The 14,942-nt window shown below is 37.1% G+C and overlaps 1 long non-coding RNA gene across 2 annotated transcripts in view; it reads right to left on the bottom strand.

Moving 5' to 3' along the window:
* The window catches only part of LOC107208517, a 109,075-nt gene that overhangs the window by 37,465 nt on the left and 56,668 nt on the right, over nucleotides 1-14,942 (bottom strand). For both annotated transcript variants that reach the window (XR_004498769.1, XR_004498770.1), the window contains exons 3-4: nucleotides 12,217-12,265; nucleotides 11,201-11,278 (exon numbers count right to left, since the gene is read on the bottom strand). This is a non-coding gene — a long non-coding RNA (uncharacterized LOC107208517). The remainder of the gene's footprint in view (nucleotides 1-11,200; nucleotides 11,279-12,216; nucleotides 12,266-14,942) is intronic.

Genomic DNA, 14,942 nt, shown 5'->3' with positions numbered 1-14,942 from the left:
TACTCTTCATTGCTGTAAATGTCACTCCTAAACAAAACAAGGCAAAACCACAACCAGGCATTTACCCTGTACCCAAAAGGGATGGACAGAAAGGTGAGACATTACCTAAGAGAAACATTACATAACAGTTGCAGATTTCTAACCCCTTTCTCAGCTTGCCACAATACAGACAGCAAGGCTGTTTAATATTAATCTACCACCAGGAATTGTTTTACTCACTGTTGGGTTCTTCCCCACAGAAGTACTACAATAGCAGCAATGGATACTGAAAATTATATTAAATATCTACTCAGTATTCATTAGGGCGTAACAATGGAATTCTTTTTCTTGATACACATGATCACTTACACAAGTTCAAAGTGTATCAAATGCCTGATTTTACCTGACATCAAAAAAATAAAAAAAATAAAAAAAATCAGAACCTTCCAGTTAAAAAAGCACAATGGAGCCTTTATATATATAGATTGCCTCAACAAGCCTTTTGTGTGTAAATTACTAACATGAAGATGAAGTTTGCCATTTTTATGAGCGAACATTAAAGAAAACTCTCTTACTAGTAAATGAATTCACAGGTTACATTTGTATCTAACATCAAAGCCACACAAATCCTGCGTGACTGATGGTACTGGAACAAATGAATTGTAGATGTAATTCCACTGGAATGAGGATAAAAACTGCTTAAACCTCAACACTTCATTGCCATGTATTTTGTTCTTTTCCCATCATTTTTACTACTCAAAGTTCTTTTTCAATTATTTCCTTTTTCCAAATTCTTTATGCAGAAAAAACTACCTTTCAAAATACAAGAGAGCAGTCCATGGTTAGCTCACAACTATTCATATTTGAAAAGTCAGCATCATATTATAGGTTTGAATGAATAATATGGGAACCCATATTATGGGTTCTGTATGCATGGAAATATCTAAGCACTTTAATATCAAGGTGAATATGTGAGCAATTCCAAGCTCTTTTTGGATAAAGGATATGTAAGGAATTAAAAATAATGACAAGACAGCAGTGAAGTTAAATTATTTTTTGGCACAAGCTTTTATCATAAGGGATAATGAGGAAATTTCTATTCCAAGGGCATTTCTTATAGGAATTCACAGTGTGGACTTAAGAGAGATCGAACACTTTACAAGGAAATAATAGAGCAACCTGAGAAATGCAAGCGCAGTGAATCGCCACCATATGGTTCTTGTTCCAATGTTCTGGAAGAAGTGAACTATGGAATAGCAAAGTTACTGAAGAGTAATTTAATGAACTTAAACGTATCAGCACTTCTTGAATTTAGAGGCCCTCTTATTTAACCTGAGTCTTCCATTGGAGACAAGAGAGATCTCAAAATACAGAGCCAGGGGAATAACTTCAGCCTGAAGAAGCTACTTGAGAGTCTAATTAAGCATAAAATAGTGTAATTATATTTTAATTGGTTCAAATTAGAGCAACTTGTGCAAGAAACAATAATGCCTTTGCAACCAATTACTTGTGTTTGAGTAAAGTTAAGAACAGTGGAGAGATGTGACCAGCCAGCTCAATAAAAAGCCTGTGGCTTGTCATTCACCCTGTGCACCAGCAGAAGTACCTGCAGAACCAGAAAGAAAAATTCAACAGGTTTGTTAGTTGTTTTTGTTTTGGAAAGTGACAGATAATTGATCTTGAGAAATGAGTTAAACAATATAAAAAAGTAAATTATGTTAATTTTCATATTCAAATCATTTTCAATCCATTTCAATTACACAATTCAATCAAGTGCACATATCTCTCGCTTTGTACAACAAACATTCACCTTGGCAGAAATTGGCTGTGTGGGCAGAAGAGAACCTGTGATACACTGCAGGAACACCCCAGCTCAGTTCAGTGCATCAGGACCAACCCATGGGATTTCCTGCAGGGAATGAAATGTCTCCTCCAGGCCTCTTATTGCACCCTTTCATCCCTTTTCTCAAAATCTGAAGGTGCAAAGGTTCAGCTCACCTTTACTATGCATCCCTGTATCTTCTTGTATAGATGAATTTTGCCTTTAACTCCCTGGCAGTAACCCAGTTTATTCAGAGAAACCCCCAGCTACTCACAGCTCTCACTGCAGGGCTCTGGTTGGGGTTTTTCCCTTCACAATATAATCAGTTTATCTTGCTGACATATTCCGTAATTTCACAGACCTTGTGTGACTTAATATCAACTTATCAATTAAATACTTTAATCACAGGAGAAGCCTCAGAAATCACTCTCTTAAATGTTTATTCTGCTACATTAAACTATGAGAAGGGAGGGAGAGAATTACTTTGCAGCCAAAAAATTCATGAGGAGCTGAGTGATTGCAGCCTTCCAGAGGCAGTATGAAACAGGCAATTCAGCCTTTGCTTTCAATGGCAATGAATTAACTCACAAAGCTGGTCAGGTACATCTGTGATGTTGACAGGACCAACCTCCCAATTCCAGATTGCAGCTACTTGAAAACTCATCTGACAAAGTGATGTGGGTTGAGATCTTCCTCATCAGCAATTAGCAAGGTGTTTAATATCCCCTGGAGGATGGGTAAATGAGTTTTTATCCTTCTTTTTTCCCCAAAAATTTCAATGATATTTTGAGCTTGACACTGGAATAGCAGATTTTAAAATATTTTAAAATTGTGCATTAGAGAGAGAGGTAAAAAAAAGCATTCTGAACTATGAGTTAATTTCCAGGGCTGATGAAATTAAAAAGTATGGAATTAATCTAAAGGAGACCAATCTGCTGCTGCTTATTTTTATTGAAGACCCAGGAAAATAAATGACTATTATGACTACCTTATGAAAAGTGTACTAAAATACCAGAAGCCAGGGAAAGGAGAACCTATAAAAAAAGTACATGAAAAAGTTAAAGAAGGGATAAAGTGAAAACAAACCATTAAAATATAAAATAGTAGAGATTTTTATTGCAGCAGTTGAAAAGGACTAGGGCAGGTGTATGATTCAGGCTGCATAAAGCAAAAGTATTTAAATCAATGTAAAGGTCTTGTACAGCATCATTGGAAGTCCTTGTACCTGCATAGGTTCAGTTACAAAAATGTTTGCAATGGAAGGTTACTTAACTGCCTAGAGCAATTCTAAGGTGCTTTTAATAATGCTCTTTGGAAGCTTCAAATAACACTAAACCTGCAGTAGAAAAACAGCTCTGCTAATTTGGACCTTCACCTTTTTAATATTCTTTTACCTATTTTGTGTAAGCATAACTCATATTAACCTGAAAGGCAAAATCCTAATTTACTACACACTGTTAGAGACTGAGTAGAAGGGAGAACTTCCAAACATCTGGTTTGTATATAGCCACTAAAAGCTTATATTGATCCACTTTGGGTGTACTGGAGTATTCTTCCTGATCTTAGAGCTGTTTAAAATGCATATTGGCCTATCTGCCAGCAGAGTAATAAAATGAAGTAAGAGGAAAAACAAACTTTTTTTTACACTCGAAGATAAAAGAATAAAACCACTAGAACAGTCCACAAGAGGAATCTGACAACTTGTATCTTTTGTACAATTTATAGATATAAATGTACCTGAAATACCATCTAGAATTTCAATAACTTCACTGGCAGAATTGCCCTTAGGAGGGAAGTCAGAGAAGAGCAAATCTTCTTGAAGGCTGGTGACACTAGCTTGGGCAAAACTACAATGCCAGGAGAGAAACCCTAGCCCTACTGCAAATAAATAGTCAACTCCTACTGCTTTTGTTAATTTAACATAAAAACTCCATTCCAAAATCATGAATGGCAGCAGCAGCATGGCACACCCTCATCAGAAAGAAGCCAAATTCTCTGTAAAAGTAGTCATTAGGGAAAAATACTCAGCATATAAAAACATTGCCTTTCATTGCAGTTTTGCATTGAAGGTTATGCAACATGATTCAAATGTAACATTGAAATCCTCTCAAAAGAGCACAATGATCACTCAACTGTGTCTGTAGCCAACAGCAGCAAAGGGAAAGATCAGTGTGTTATAAATGTTACAAGAAGTTTTTCTGTTACTGAGCATTTGACCTATTGAATTTTCTTCTGGAAATCAAATGGCTATTTAAAACAGAAAATGTTTTAACGTTTAGTAGCAATTTCCAAAAATCAATAATCAAATTTTATGCCAAAGACTGTGGGTTGTCTCATTAAAACTGCTTTTCTGCCCACCACCACTTTCCTGTACTTGGCTACAAATTAGCAAACCACAAAAACCACTATATCAAAATGAAGATCTGCAATCAAACTATCGAAGTGAGCAGGTCCCAGGGCCTGCCAGGGAATTATCCCAAGGCTGGGACGTGCATGGCAGGCCTTCCACCACCCCTGAGCCATGGGGAGCACAAACTCCTACCCCAAAATGTGCAGAACTGGGGGCCTGTCCAAGCTAAGGCTCACAAGCCACTCACTGGTCACAAACTTCAAATCCAGCCCAGTATTTCCCTTTCCTTAAGAAGGCAGAGAGAAGGAACACATGGTGAGCAGAAGAACATTATTTCTTCAGCCATCAATTATTCTGCCAGATGCTGCCCACAGTCCCTGCTTTTTAGCCCCCAAATGTTTTTTTCCCCAAAAATGGGCAGGCCATCAGAAAGCAGCAGTGCCTGGCCACATTCTCTTAATCATGGGGCACAGGATTAAGAGAAAAAATTGATTGAATTCTTCCTCAGCTTAGGACCCCTGTATCCTTCTGTGCAGTACCACCCATCATACAACATTTCCTAGGAAGCAGGAGTTAAAGTATTGTAGTATGAGAACAGAAATAACACCTTTAACAAAGATCCTGCACAATGAATGTCATTTATTGACATCCATCTACAGCTTTTGTAATATCTGGTTCAGAGGTTTTTCACAGGACATGAAAGACAAAATTTACAATAGCTCCAGCAGTTGTAAGAAATAACAGATTGCTCTGGAGAGAGTGCAGTGTGCATTTACAAACAGCACAGCTGCTGCTGGGGCCTCTGGGCTGCCTAACACTGACTGCTCCAGTGCTCTGCACTGTTCCAACCCAAAACACACATGCATTTATTATTGCTCACCTTCAGCCAACAGAAGGGCTGCCTTCTTCCTGCTTTGTTTTGGGTTGGTTTCTTCCCACCCTCAATGATGAAACAGCATAAATCAATGTCCCACAAGCATCACTGCACCCACTAAATGGCCAGCTAGGAAGCTTCAGCTGGAAGAAGGACTCACCTTAAAAAGCAACCATGTGAACCTCAGCTGAGAACTTTGTAGCTTTTTGACTATTACTCATTAAAACAACCAATTTTTGAAACAAACACTCATGGAGTTTATAAAAACAAATCATTTTAATATTCAGAATGATTCATAAAAGTTTATTTTAATATTTAATTTAAATATTTTTGCTGGGTTTAAGCTCAGGTTTATTCAATTTTCAATGTTTTAGTTTGACTCTATAATAAAATATGAAGTATGCTTCCCCCTCCACAAGGAAAAAAAAAAAACACCACTAAAAAAGACCAAATTTAAGTTCATGTTTTGAAAGAGTTCAATAAACTTTTTCAGTTTCCTTATGTAATTGTGGGGGGTTTATTTTAAATTTAAGTATCTCCACTGGCAAGAGAAGTTTTACTTGAAGTGGAAGTGCAGAGATGAAAGAAACCAAGAAATTTGACTATCAATTTCAACCTCAAACTTCAAATTAGTGACTGCAATACATAATAAAGTTTAAGAATTTGACTGAAATTAAAATTCCCTTCAAAAATAGAAATCTGAAGAAAACAAAATAAAATCAGAATCATGAACTGCTTTCAAGGGGGAAATGAGAATTAGGAAAACTGCAGTGTTATTTTAGCAAAAATTAGTTAGTCTGGGGAGGGAAGGGTTTGCAAACAGAATAACTTAGTATCATTTAGGGATCATATGTAAGTTATGAATTTTTTTCAGTTTAATGTAATGTTAATTATTATTTTAATAATATATGGGCTATATATAAAATATATATTATGTATATTATATATATTAATTATGTTAATAATTATATGGGTCACAATGTGACCCATATAACATTAACTAATCATCTTAGTTATTAAAATGAATAATTACAAATGTTAAACCAGTGGCCTTTGTCACCCATAAAGAGATAATTGGGTTTTTCAATCTTGACTGTTGCTTACAGAGTTAGATCCAACACTTACTATACCAGAATTGTGATCATTATTTTCCTTCCACAGAAAAGAAACTGTTGATGAACCAGGACAGGAAAGAGCTGTCTGAGCACCAGAAGGGAGGCACTGACAGGGCAGATGCAGGAATGTCTGTACACAGAAAGTGACCTTGACAAAAGCTGTGAACAAGGAGGAGCACCAGCAGCTGCTGGTCCTACGAGTCGTGACAAAAAGCCATGCAAAAAGCAGCAGCAGTAGGTGACCAGGAAGAAACATGTCAATTAGGGTGAGGAGTGCTGCACAGATGGGTTGGGAAAGCGCAGACACATCAAGATCTGAGACAGTGGCGGAACAATGCCTTTGTTTCAAATACAAGCACAAGGCTTAGGAGAACACCTTTAAAGTGTGACACCGTGAAGTGTCCCTGTCCCAGCCCCTCTGCAGCCTGCCTGCCTGCCCACTGCTGCAAGACTGCTTCCACTATAGCAGGGCCTAAAGGGGCTGTGGCACTGGGAAACACCCGAGGGAAACCTCTGGCACCTGAGAGCCACCACAACGGGTGGGAGCATCCGAGGGACGGAGCTCGACCGCCACCGTGAATTCGGGAGTCAGAAATGGTAACGGCAAGGTCAGAGCAGGTACAGTGAGATTCAAAAATCTGTCACAATTTGAATGAAAAAGGAAGCTTGACTGTAAATATACTATATTCTTAGAAAGTAAGTTGTTGCAGTGAAGGAGAATTCCCTGAGGAAGCTGGGAAGCCAGTGTGTGTGTGGGCACGGTCTCAGCAGGAACCAGCCTGGAGCCTCCTTACCCTTCCTCTTTGGGCTTCACATGTTGCTCAAAGAACTGCTGGACAGAAAACATTGCAACAACTTTAAAAAGCAGACTAGGGAGAAAGAAGACAGGGCTAAACTCTAAGGACAAAAATATTTGAAATGCAATGACGGAGCTTCATGTGATTTTTGGATTATCCTCATCTCTCAGACAGATGTCTCATGACATGGCAGAAGGAATTAATTCCTTGACTTCAATACAACAAAAGTAACAGAATCATATACAATTCTAGAGATCAAAATTTAGGTTGGAAGGCAACATGAATCTTGGAAGTCAATATAAATTAGTAAAGCAAGATTTGTGAATCATCAGAGGAGTTTTTTTAGCAGGCTAAATATAATCCTTCTGCAAGGTAAACTTACATAACCTGTAATGTAGGGATTTATTCTATGCCATTTATAAGGAAGTTCACATTTAATTTTGAAAAAGTCTGAAAGTACTTTTCCTGATCTACCTTCTACTATCAAGCCCTCTTTTTAAATGCATTGTTTGAAGTACAAGTACAAAAAATTAATGACTTGTGTAATTAAGCATTTGCATCTGCATCCTAAGCATTATGTTCATTAGAGCTTGAGCCTGATTTTTTTCTAAAAATATGAAATTAAAACATGAAATAGAACATGAAAAGGGTTTTAAAACTAGGGAACCACGTTTTCAGCATTGATATAAACACTATTTTTAGGGGTCTGATAAGTGAACTCGTGGATTGGTTTCTTCCAGAGCAGGTCCAAAATTTCATTTAAGAGCAAAACCAAATCCATACTTTTCTGCTCAATTTCCTTTAAAAATAAATCTTAAAAAATATTTTTGAAAAAAAAAATAGTGCAGTCCTTTTTATAACAAACTATTGAGAAATTATGCATAATGGAAAAAAGCAAAAGCCTTATTGTTGCCAGATATAAGCTGACATTGGCCAAAGGCTGTTTTGCATTTAACAAAATGGGTGAGGGGAAAAAGAGAAAAGCCTGGTTTCAGATCCGTGGGTCAATTCCAATCAGCCACAATTCCTTTTCAAGGCTTTTAAAAATTTCTCTGTAATGATGGACAAAACCACTACAGGCTCATTATTTTTACTGTAGTAGAATATGGATATTAAAATTTATGAGCAAAATAAAATTGTCCCCAGGCCATAGATCTCGCATATAATAGGTACTCATTCACTGGGTTCTTTTCATATTAATGAATGCAGAAAATACAAGTTAGGCTAAATTACAGGCATATAAATACAGTGAGATGGTTCAGATGGCACATAAAACGCAATGTTACACTCAAAATTATTTTTATTACTAGCACAGAGCACAGATATACGTTTCTTGATGTTGATTGTTTCCTCTTGATTTTGTCTTTCTGCTTCTGCTAATTAATCTATATTTAAAATTTCATCAGATGGCACTGCAATTAGGAAAATGCTATTAATGCTTTTTAAAAGAAAATTATTTCCCATAATTCCCCGTTTGTATTGCATTTATAACTGGTTTTTGAAAGCAGAGCACTTTAAATGCAAGTCCAGGTATTTTGGACATATTCAAATAATAAATTTTACCTTATAAAGAGAGTCACTCAAGACTAAATTGTATTTCACAACTCCAAGATTTAGATTACTAATTTAGCTTTGGTGTTCTCAGAGAAATATAAAAGTTTTTTAAAAGTTCTTTCTCAAAATAAGTCTTTATCCACATAGCTAGTGGGTAGGGAGATAAGGCAAACTCTGTATGCACCTAAAGGTTAAAATTTCATTCCTCTCTAAGAAGATTAAGGCAGTTAATTCATTTCAGTTTCTTTTCTAAACTTCCATTTAATACCTGTATGTGCTACCCCTTTGGAGCTCCTGCCAAATGCTTCTTTACAGGACAGACTTTAACAGGGCAAGTTAACCTTGTGTACTGTTTTAACTGGGTGTACGTCAGCTGTGTCAAATTTTAGCCTTAAATACACTTGTAGGCAAATAAAGCTGCTGCACAACCAGCTGAAAACTATTCGTTTTATGGAGACCTAGAATTAAGACAAAAATTTCAAGGTGGAAATGGACAGGACTGACATTAGAGCAGTAGATCACAACTCTTGGAACTGTTTGATTCATTTTATCTCCCTTCCAAGAAATCGTTCCTTTTTCTTCCAAATGATTGGAGAATTTAGGAACATTCTAGCTGAGAAAAAAAGTGTTTCACCACTCATAAGCTTGTAAAGCAAAACTGCTTTGGAATTCAAAGGCTCCTATGTTAGCACAAAAGTCTGCTTCATTCATGAAAAATATATTCAATATATTAATGCAAGTAATACAGCCTAGGAGCCATCTTAACTGGGGACAAGTTACATGGACTAGTAGTGTGTGAAGAGAAATACACTAATTTCATCAATCAATGGAGCAAAAACATTAATTCCTAAAGAAAAAATTACAATTCCTAAAAATTTCTGTTTGCTTTAAAAATCAGAGCAGAGTCAACACTATTATAATAATATGTGCATGCCTGGAACTGCCTTAATCCATCTGTTTCTGTACAACTTGAGGGGAGGGATTACAGCTTAGTTTGGTTTGGGGGCTTTGCTTTCTTTTTTTCATTTTTATAAGAAAGGGAACACAATTAGTTTCAAATCAAGATCCAGCAGCTGAAAGTGAGGCTTAGCTCCTCCAGCTGTGTGCAAGCTTTACAGCCAGCTTCAGAGCCAGGGTGTGCTCCCAACAGATGCATTATGTAAAACACACATTCCAAGTGCTGCACACATCTCACTGAAACAATGCACATTTCAGATCCCACCATTACATGTGGCCTAAGAGAAAACAGATGTGGGCCACCATGGGATAAAATGAGATGAAAAAGAGTAAAATTTTACCTAATTTTTACTTATCCAGTTGTTATGAGAAATGTGGAAAAGAGAGGAGAAATGAACAAGATAAAAGAGCAGAAGAAAGCAACAGACATAACAGTAATGCTGTATAAAATAATCTGTATATTCCTGCATGACTGGTACGGTATTATTAAATTGCAATATAGTTACATATCATGATATCAGTAATACTGACACAATAAAGGCAATGGGGGGAAAATCTCTCTGTATTTTGTGTTTTGCTTCCAAGAAGGACATCTTCTGAAAGACCACCCTTAGAGCTGTGCTCTCCCGTGGAGCAGATGGCAGTCCTAGCAAGATGTCACCACAAGAGCTGCCCTCTGAGGAAGCTAGCAGCCCTTATATTCCTTTTATATCTTGTTTACACTTGCAATTGTGTCAAAACTACTCAGACTGAAAGGATTGCTCACAAATCTAAATATTAATGGCATACTGTAGGAATAATATTTTGCTTCTTCACTGTAAGGACTTTGCTTGTGTAAAGGTATGGGATTTGTTTGGTTGGTTGTTCAAAGCTCTTTGAAGAGAATGAAAAGTTCTTTCACATTCTAAATTATCAGGCTGCAAGGAGGTTTAACTTATGCAACTGCAAAACAGTAACTACTGAACTTCTTTCTACAAGAACTGTAATGAATTTCAAAAGAGCAAGGCAAACAGATCTTTGCCTAGTTAGTGGCTCATTTAATCAAAACCCACCAAGAATATAACACAAAAATAACTGTCCTACCCCAAAAACCCCACCACCCAGCCTGTCTAGGGCAGACAGAAGGGACCAGAAAAGAAATTCACTTGTATACACCCTCTAAGCAGTTAAGCAGAAAGATCAGCACACCAACCTTTGCCCTCAGGATTGTTATCCCCAGCTGTCCCAGAGGAGAGGATGCCCCATAACCAGAAGAGGTCTGAGCCTGCAGGCAGAACCTAGCTAGTGCTGGAATCTCCCCAACCATGGGAACATGGGATTCAGGGAAGATTTTGGGGGCAAATCAGAATCCACTTTCTCTACCAGCAATGCCAATCCAGCTGTGTCCACTCTTTTTTCCACAGAACAAGGGCTGTTGTGCTCCAAAGGCAAAGCAGTTATGAACCTTCTTAGGGGGACTGGAAGATTTTTGTACATGGGTACTTCGTAGATAAAAGTGCAGGGACTCTATGAGAGGTGAACTTTTTTATTTAAAAGCCTATATTGCTTCTCTGTCACATGAAATGAATGAAAGGGTGTGGAATCAACCAAGAATTACAGACTGCATCTCCTCTATTTGATAATATGTCTGTCTTTGCTCTCTGCTCTTGATCACATTTCTTCTGAGTGCCTTTATTTTTACTAGATGGGAAAATAGTTGTTGGTTTTTGGTTTTTTTTTAAATTCACATCTGCATGATGTGTTTTATCTTACCTTTCTTCACCTTCTCTTTGGTTATCTTTTCACTTTATTCTATTTCTTCCAATTTGTGGAAAAAGCCAACCTGCCAAGCTAAGAGACAAGTACAAAGAAAAAAGAGCAATGAAGAATGCTACTAATTTTTCAAAGAGATAAATAAAATTGCATGATTAAAAATAAACCCCAGAAGTTTTGATGGAATCACTCTGAAATATATAAAAATCCACCAGTAGATCTGTAAGCACTACTCCAAATACTGGATTGGTTTTATTCATATTCTTCCCTTCTGTAGGCTTACTCTGTTTTCTTTCAAACCACCACTGGCAGTCACTAAGTTTCTCATGAAGATATTTTCAGACAAAAAATCTGAACCATACAAGACAGTCCATGATAGAAAATGCAAACCAGCTATACCAAGACCCCAGCACTGCTGTAAATATGAACAAGCTTAGGCTTAAAGGACTCTGAAAAAATATCTAGTATTTATAAATAATAGAAAAGCTACAGAGCATCCTGAGAAATCATCTGGTCCATCTCACATCTCAAAACATGTAAGACATTGAGACATTTGACACATGCTTTTCTACCTGCTTTGTTAAACCATGTGTGATGGATAACCCAGACTTTCCTGTCTGCTAAATTATCCCTGTAGACAGAAAATTCCATTCATGTCTGGGGCAGGCAGCCCAAACCACACTATGGATAACAAATTGGCACTACAAGCCCTTCCAAAGTACAGCACAGCCTAGTCCTGAGACCAAAAACTTCACAACCATGGTGCTAATTGCTACAATCTCTGCAACTGCATGGAACCTTGGCCAGACTTGCTGCTATAACTTCATGGATCACTGTCCCAGCAAACATCCTAAAGGTTCTTAACCTTCTTTATTAGGTTAAGTATTCTCCTTTTAAATTTTCAAATCAGAGTTTCAAACCTGACACTATTTCTGCATCTCCCCTGCTGTCTCTGGCCCGTGGTCTTTCTTGAAGTGCAGTACCCAAATCAGCAGCTCCATAGCTGAAACTCTTACCAGCACTCAGATGAAAGAACTTCCTTTGCTCCTATCACAGCTTTCCTATCTGTAACACACAAGAAGAATGTATGGTTGTTTTTCTGTTACTAACATGAAGACACAATTTATCATTAGAGAATTACTTCTCCCTACCCCAAGATACCTCACAGAGATAAGGAAATAAAAAATAAAAAGGAGAGAAAGACACCCACATCAAATACTGCTTTTCTTTTCCTTGAACAATTGATCCATTGCAGACCCATTCATGCATTATGAATGTCCAGATAATCAACAGACTTTTCCTCTACAATTTAAGATAGAATAAACAAGCTTAAGGCAGGTTGGTGCACCCAAATGCTAAGCTATGCTTAGTCCCCAAATGTCTTAGCAATTCAGAGCTCTCACCTTTTATAAAGGGCTATGGCTTCCAAGGTAACTGAGGACTGAATGGAGACTGGTAGATTTTAAAGTGTTATTGTTCAGCTCTAGTCCTGAGGAAGGCACATCTGCCAGAAATTCAAAAATTCAAAGAGGGAAAAGCCTTGCAAAAATTATTTACCTTCAACTTTACATCTCTTGCATACAGACACAACTACAATCTCAGAGAGAACACTAGCAATTTAAATGAATTGCAAATATCCTACTTTTTAATAAATAAAAGATCAATACATCTTTTGAAAACATCCTTGCATCTTGTCTTTTGCTAACCCTTTACCCTTAGAAGCTGATGTTACAGAACAAGGTAAATTCTATTTCATCATCTTGTATGCAGAAAGGAAGCAGATTCTCTCTTTCATTATTACAGACAATGGGACTCAGTGCAGCTTCATAAGTATTTGATAAAATGTATTCTATTCTTTCAGGCACTGTAAAAACATTTCAGCCTTTCTTTTGCTTCCTCCTGCTTTTCCTAGCACTTTGTAGAGGTTAATGAACACTGCTGTTGATGGACCTTACCCCTGAAGAAGGATGATCTTCAAGGCAGTTATGAAATGGAAGTCAGGAACTCCTCTGTACTCATTAGTTTTATATTAAGTTAATTTGATGTGGCTTTCATTGGTAGTGGTTTGGGGTTATGTTCTAATTGTAGTTAAGTATCTGAATACATCTGTTAAGGGGTTTATTTCCATTACCTTTTACCATGAAGCTGTTCTTTCATAAGCAAACAAACAGAAATCATTCCTCATTCCTCAGAGCACATAGAGACTTTTCACATTTCCTGAGTGAGTGAGTGCACAGCTGGTGCATCACTCACCAGCCATCACAGACAGCAACACTGTAGTAAATTGGTATTAAATTATTCAGCAAGCTCTGCGTAAAAGAAAGTTTAAATATCTTTCTGGAAAATGCTATTAATACCTAAAGAACCAAGCATATGAAGCAAAACCTGCTGAACACATCTGTGTTCAGACCCAACAGATCCAGCTAAAATACAATTGCAGTGTTTCAGCAAATGAAGCCCTGAGGTAGCCTAAAACTGAAATTAAATGGTTTGGATATTGGCTTTTTCTTTGGTTTTATAAGAAAGTTGTTAAACATATATACAGAGATATATTTATTTAAAGCATTCACAGATCACAGAATCTGATACCCTCTGATTTTATGTAAAAATAAAAATGACTCCACCACTTTTAGTACTGCAGTACTAAAGCACTGTGAACTAGTTTTTTTCCTCTCTTCTGCAGTATCTGAAAAAAAACCCTGAACTTTCAGTCACATATCTGTATCACAGGCCAACTTTCAAAATTATGTCTCACAAAAGTAGTGAACTGTTAAAAGATCTGATGTATTTTTAAAATCTACAAACATACATACAAGTATATGTTGCCTGAAATTACTACAGCAATAACCACAAAATTAGGATATCATATAAGATCACATAAATGATATTGCATTTCAGAACATAATTTTAACAATCTAGTTTCAGCTTGCAACAGGCTATTTTAATTTCTCTAGACACAATTTTTCCTTATTAGTACTCCTTCACTGCACAAGCATAAAGCCAATAGGAGAGGTATTACTGCCTCATCCCCACAGACCTCCATTCCTCTAATTTTGTTTCATAAGTAGAAGGTATCAGGGCCCCTCTCAGCCAAAATTTCACATGAAACAAAAGGAGATACAAGAAAAGAGCTTTATGCAGCCAGTTTACCCCTCCCTGCCCCCTCATGTGAGGGGAAATACTTATTCAGTCTGTTACTCCTTGGCTCTCTGGATAACAAGGCCTTCATTGCTTTCCTTTACCATGAAAGATGAGAACTCATTTTCTGAAAAACTAATTTTGAAATGACTTGTAGATGCAGTAATTTAAAGCAGGGGAAAAAAAAAAACAGGGCAAAGTATGAATAGGCATTTTGTAATTTCCATTTTCTCTTCATGATAGATTCCTTTCTTATGCAATGTGAAAGACAGAAACCAGAGCTCATTGCCACAGTATAATACCAGCTCTGACTGGGGGCATCACGACTTTGCCCTGCCATTGACAGGGCAGAGACAATACTGCTTATTAGCACAAGTGAGATTCATTACTATAACCAAAGCAGCAACATCCCCTACTCATAAATCCACAGGTAATCTTACATTGTTACAGCTGCGGTGCCTGTGCCTCCTTTTTGTCACTTATAAAAATAGTTTTTATTACAGTCTATTCTGGGTGAAGGTCAAGCAAGAGAGACAGCATTGGGAAGTGAAGTGTTTTAAATGGAGACAGCACATAATGCAGATTCCTTTAATACAAGTTCTGC

The sequence above is a fragment of the Parus major genome, chromosome 9 (assembly GCF_001522545.3).
Source record: "Parus major isolate Abel chromosome 9, Parus_major1.1, whole genome shotgun sequence".
Lineage (NCBI taxonomy): Eukaryota > Metazoa > Chordata > Aves > Passeriformes > Paridae > Parus > Parus major.
This window is presented reverse-complemented; position numbering and strand designations above follow the sequence as displayed.